This window comes from Durio zibethinus, chromosome 26 (genome assembly GCF_047325235.1).
Source record: "Durio zibethinus cultivar Kanyao isolate XHJ-2024 chromosome 26, ASM4732523v1, whole genome shotgun sequence".
NCBI classification, from domain to species: domain Eukaryota; kingdom Viridiplantae; phylum Streptophyta; class Magnoliopsida; order Malvales; family Malvaceae; genus Durio; species Durio zibethinus.
Window position 1 is genome coordinate 19,171,560 of NC_143187.1, and position 6,007 is coordinate 19,177,566.

At 33.1% G+C, this 6,007-nt stretch overlaps 1 pseudogene across 1 annotated transcript; it reads left to right on the plus strand.

Annotated features, from left to right (window-relative positions):
- The first annotated feature begins 3,617 nt into the window (after positions 1-3,617).
- On the plus strand, positions 3,618-5,472 carry LOC111275408 (berberine bridge enzyme-like 21 pseudogene; annotated as a pseudogene). Its single transcript, XR_016333974.1, has one exon. The product of XR_016333974.1 is annotated as a berberine bridge enzyme-like 21 pseudogene (transcript).
- Positions 5,473-6,007: the final 535 nt, after the last annotated feature.

A 6,007-nucleotide genomic window follows, 5' to 3' on the forward strand; every position in this document is an offset into this window, starting at 1 on the left:
TTTCTATGCTTTTAATGCATTTTCTATGCTTTTTATAATGTAGATAAAAACTAAAGTCTTGAAATGGAACGAGGAATGTGTAACTAGATTGATCAAATGTGTTTTATTTGTGATAGTGTAGATAAGAATCGATAACTCATTGATCATGACCTACATTGAAAAAAAAAATTATTTTTCACGTGAATTGATAACATTACATTAAAAGCATTAAATCAAATGAGTTATCAATGACTTTGAAACGCATTAAAAGCATAGGAATTATAACATTACATTGCACGATCAAATGTGCATTGCTGTCGTTAGCATCGTTGCATTTTCTATACATAACATGATCAATGTGCACTATTGTCCAATGCCAATTACTTAAATCTGCTTTATCATTTTGATTTATGAAAGAACCAAAACTAAAAAAAATCCCTTATTATCCCTACTAAGAGCTTGAAACAAACAAAGAATGAACAATTGTTTTTCTTCTACTCTGGAGATGAAGCTAAGGAAAAGTGTTAAGGCTCAACCAGCTCAAAAAGGATTTATGGTTGAGGGGGGATTGAAAGCGGAGGTGATTGTCAACAAATGGAAATGAAGACAATAATTTGGCCAAGATTCCAGAAGGGAACAATAATATAGTAAGTTTTCAGCCTGAAGCAAATGGCATAAACTGCCAACTAAATAGGGACTAAATCCCTACGTCAACATCAACTACAAAAGTTCCATATCACCTTTCTCGAAGAATCTACTGCAAAAATAAATAAATAAATAAATAAAAATAAACCCAAAGATATCTTATTGGAATGATGATGTTGTCTACGCTTAATAGCTTTGACTTAAAATGGCTTTATATTTTTTATGTTTGATTCCATATCTTAAATAATTTAAGTAAGAAGAAGCATGCCTAAGATCTTAGAGAATCCAATTTGTATGGATCTCTATAGTAATAAACTTTTGCTAGAGAAAATATAGTATAGTGGCAAGTATGGTCTGCAAATTTTGTGTTAAATGATATTCTACACAATGATGTAGGCAATGCTAAAATCAAGGAATAAAAGAGGTCAATGTGGTGAAACTCCCAGTAACTTGAGAGTTTCTAAGTGGGACTTACCGGATAAAATTCAATATTAATGCATAATTTTTTGTCTTTATTTGGAGTAATTGCTAGCATTAAGACAGAGCTATTAACATAAAAGCAAAGAATACAACAACGGTTTACATGGAGATTCAACTAACAGTCACATGAAGTAGAAAGAAGTTATCACCCATGATCAAATACATGAAAGTAAACAAGTAGTGGGCAGTAATTATACTTTGAAATTTTTATGATTTTTATTTTTTTTCTTCGTTCATGTAAATATAAATATAAGTTTTCATGATGTAAAATAGGTTTCATAAAAAGCAATCGATATACAATTTCAATAATGCTCTTTTTTTTTTCAACATTTTTTTGTCTACCTTTACTTTATAATATATTTTCCTTCATATTTTTATCGTTAGGCTAACAGTACATTAGTAAATTATCTTTAAATGTTTTTTTTTTTTTTTTGTGACGTCTATGCTCGCTTTTGTTGGAAAAATCAAAGGTGATATTTCTTTGATCTTCTTAATGGACAAATCATCGTAAAATTTCCCTAAAACTCAACTTGCAAAATGACAGAGTTACATGGAGCTTTTGAAGTTATATAATACCCCTCAAGGTCAAGATCTTGACTCCGTCAACGAATGCTAGCTCTATGTTTTACCTCCCCAATTGTCAACCAACATATATTTTGGCATTATATTTATATAAAAAAATTATTTACTTCCAATATTTAAATTTCAGGTTTCAAAATGTGTACAGTACAACTGGTATAATCAATCAAACATGAGGAAACAAAAAAAAAAAATTTCTTAGTTATAAATTATCTATAGATTTTTCAGTTACCAACAAAATAAAATTGCCAAAGTTAATACCAACAGATACTTTTGTAAGTAAATTCTATCATTAATCATTTTACCGATAAATTTAAAACTTTTACTGACAAAACGTTTTGTTGATAAAGGTTATATTCTTGTACATATATGTGGATTTCTTAGTTATTGGTTTAATGTTTGGTTATTGATTATTTTTGCATGTTGTTTATCAAAAGTTATTTAATTATAATTTTAATTTTTTATACATTGCATATAATTAATTTAAAAACTTTTAATTTTTTACCCTGTTTTTAAAGTCGAATATTAGAAAGAATAAGATGTGATTTGTAAGATGGATTAAGAATGATGCAACAGATTTTTTTTTCACTCTAAATCCAACTCGACCTTAGTCGTTAGCATTTTTATCAAATCCACTTTATTCTAAGATCAAGTTATCATTTTTAATCTCCGGAATATATATAATTTACATCTGATTTTAATTTAAATATAAATTTATTTTAATGAATTGTTGGTATAATTTTTATGAAAAATAATTTTAATAAAAATTACATTTTACTTACATATAAATATTATTAAATTAATCTCTCAATTAATACATTAGGTAATAAGTTTATTAATATAATTAATATTTATATAATTAAATATAATGCATTTAAATAGAAATGCATCAGATATGTGTTTTCTCCCGCACCAGACGGGAAGGAGTTATTTCTTTTTGTGCAACCCAAACGTCCCATCCAACTTTAACTTCAAAAGAATAAGCACTTTGGCTGAAAGGCTTAATAGATATTTGTGTTGGTTTATTAAAAGTAATAAGAAGAAAGAAAAAAAAAAAAAAAAAAAACACGCTTTTGTTATCGAGTACATTGAATGGAGCAAGATTTTTGTCCATACATCATCCTTGGAATGGATTGACTTTTCATTTCTTCATTTTCTTATTTTTCTAACAACAAGACTTCAATTTTTGCCAAATTTCAAACGGCTAATATTAGAATAGTCTTTAATATATTGGTTGTTTTGTTGCCGATTAGGATTATTGAGGACAAGAAGGAGACACGCGGCGTAGAGCCAAGCCATGTGAAAATACGTCGACCAGCCCCAGAGTCAACATGTGATTGTTGAAAGTCGTAGCCGCACAATGTTTTTGACCACAATCAACCCATCTCCAATCTTAATTCTTAATGACATCTAATCATTCTAACATATCACACTAATTTCTTCATTATTATAATAACATTTGCTTTGACGCATCACATTAAGATGTATAAACTTAACTAATTATTTCTCTTTCTGTATAACCTCACATTAGTGTATTGAATTCAAAAAATTAGTATTTTTTTCAAAAATAGAAGAAATAAATGCAATGATCAGCTGAGAAAACTAAAACTTAATATAAATATCCACCAAAGATTGTGCAGTACCAAGTGTGGTTTATATAATAATGCCTTCAAACGTCTGTTTAGGTTTTATCTTAAGCCTAATTTTTTTTTTTAAACAATTTGTTCAAATGCGTACACCAAGTAGCAGCATGCCGAGAATTGCTTCCTACTTTTCTGCATATGCATATGGAAAAGTACATGGTGTGAATCAACCAACTAGCACATATGAATTATAAATAAAAATACTGTGCGCTGAATTGGCAAAACAGACATAAAATAATATATATGGAGAATTATAAATAATAAAATCGTGTTTCCTTTCCAGTCTGGATATTTTTCCAAAGAAAGCTGTCCTGCCATAAGTTAGGCGTAATCCTCTTTAATATTAACAACTGTAGCATAGAATTTTCATACCATCGACCTTATAAATCAAATCTTCAACAGATGCCGATCACTTGACCCATGAACGAAAGTAGAATGCCAATTTCGATGAAGCTGTGGCTTTCGCTTCTCCTTTCTCTTGTTTTCTTCGACTTTTCCTTTTCATGGGCAGCCTCAGATCCAGCCTATCAATCCCTTCTCCAATGCTTGAGCCAATCCATCCCATCCTACAACGTTTCCACCATTCTCTTCTCTAACTCCAATCCCTCTTACACATCAGTTTTGCGTGCCTATATTCGTAACGCTCGTTTCAATACTTCTTCCACCCCAAAACCACATATCATTATCACTCCTTTGGAGGAATCCCATGTTTCCGCCGCCGTAATCTGTTCCCAAAAGGTTGGTTTCCAACTCAAAATCCGTAGTGGTGGCCACGACTATGAAGGCTTATCTTATGTTTTTGACAAGCAGTTTTTCATTCTTGACATGTTTAATCTGCGTTCCATATCTGTTGATATGGCGGATGAATCGGCCTGGGTTGGAGCCGGCGCAACACTTGGTGAACTTTACTATAACATTTGGGAGAAGAGCAAAGTCCATGGATTTCCTGCAGGAATCTGTCCCACTGTTGGCGTTGGTGGGCACTTTAGCGGTGCCGGTTACGGTACCATGCTGAGGAAATATGGTCTGTCTGTGGATCATATTGTGGATGCCAAAATAGTTGACGTTAACGGAAGAATTCTAGACCGAAAAGGCATGGGAGAGGATCTTTTCTGGGCTATAAGAGGCGGGGGAGCAGCCAGTTTTGGTGTGGTTTTAGCCTACAAGATTAAGCTTGTTCCGGTGCCTGATACGGTTACTGTTTTCAGAGTTGAAAGATTATTAGCAGAAAATGGCACCGATGTGGCTTTAAAGTGGCAATATGTTGCTCCAACAACCGATAATAATCTTTTCATGAGGACGCTATTGCAACCGGTAACGAGAAACAAGCAAAGGACGCTGAGAGTGACGGTTATTGCTATGTATTTGGGAGATGCCAATACTCTTGTAGGCCTGTTGGGCAAGGATTTCCCTGAATTGCGTCTAAGGAAAGAGAACTGTACGGAAATGCGTTGGATTGACTCGGTTCTTTGGTGGGCTAATTTCGATTTGGGAACATCACCTAGAGTCTTACTCGATAGAGATCTTAATGACGCTGATTTCCTGAAAAGGAAGTCAGATTATGTGCAGACTCCAATTCCTAGAGATGGGTTGGAATCGCTGTGGGAAAAGATGATTGAATTGGGAAAAGTGGGGTTGGTTTTCAATGCATATGGAGGGAGAATGAACGAAATCAAGGCTGCGGAGACTCCATTCCCTCATCGTGCGGGGAATTTGTATAAGATCCAGTATTCCGTGAACTGGGACGAACCTGGAAATGAGGCAGACAGGAATTACACAACTCAAGCAAGAATGCTTCACGATTTCATGACTCAGTTCGTGTCCAAGAATCCAAGGAGTGCTTATTTGAATTATAGGGACATTGACATTGGTGCCACTGAAAATTGGACATATGAAGAGGGCAAAGTTTATGGGGAGAGTTATTTTAAAGAAAACTATGAGAGGCTGGTGGATGTGAAGACTGCCGTTGATCCAAAGAATTTCTTTAGGAATGAACAGAGCATCCCTCCTCGCTCAAGTAAGTAATACAACATAGAAGAAAATTATAATATTGCCAAAGATTAGATTGTACCAATTTCTTTTTTTATATTTTTGAGAATATATGTGATGGAAATAATTCATAGTTTCTTGCTATGATTTTGAGAAAGTATTGGTTAGTCGTATTTTCTAGTTAGCTGTAGTAATAACATATCTTTCTCAAAAAAAAAAAAAAAAAAAAACCATTTCTCTTTCCTGTTTGTTCAGCTTCTTTCCTTAATTTCTTCTCATTTTGATTTCCTATTTTGCATCTCAAATGAATATATAGTTTTCAACCAATATAATCAACTACTTAAGCTCTTGCTTGATGGACGGAGATCTGCCATTGACAATTTGACATTGAGGGTGAGAAGACTCACCCATTCAAACAAGCTATGTATTTGAGTCTGAGTCACCTCCTTCACCCATTGCTTAAATGCTGGCATGCTGAAATCGCCAAGAAGTTTCAATCTAGAATTAATACAAAAAAAAAAAAAAAAAAAGTCAGATGACAAACCAAAAAGAACCAATCATTCAATGCGAAAGATGTATCAACCCAACCATTGACTAGTAGCAACTTGTCCTATGCTTGACTATTTCTTTTTTGACATTTTGCATGCCATGTGGATGCGCCTGGTACTTGACTTGTCGGATTTCTTACCTTT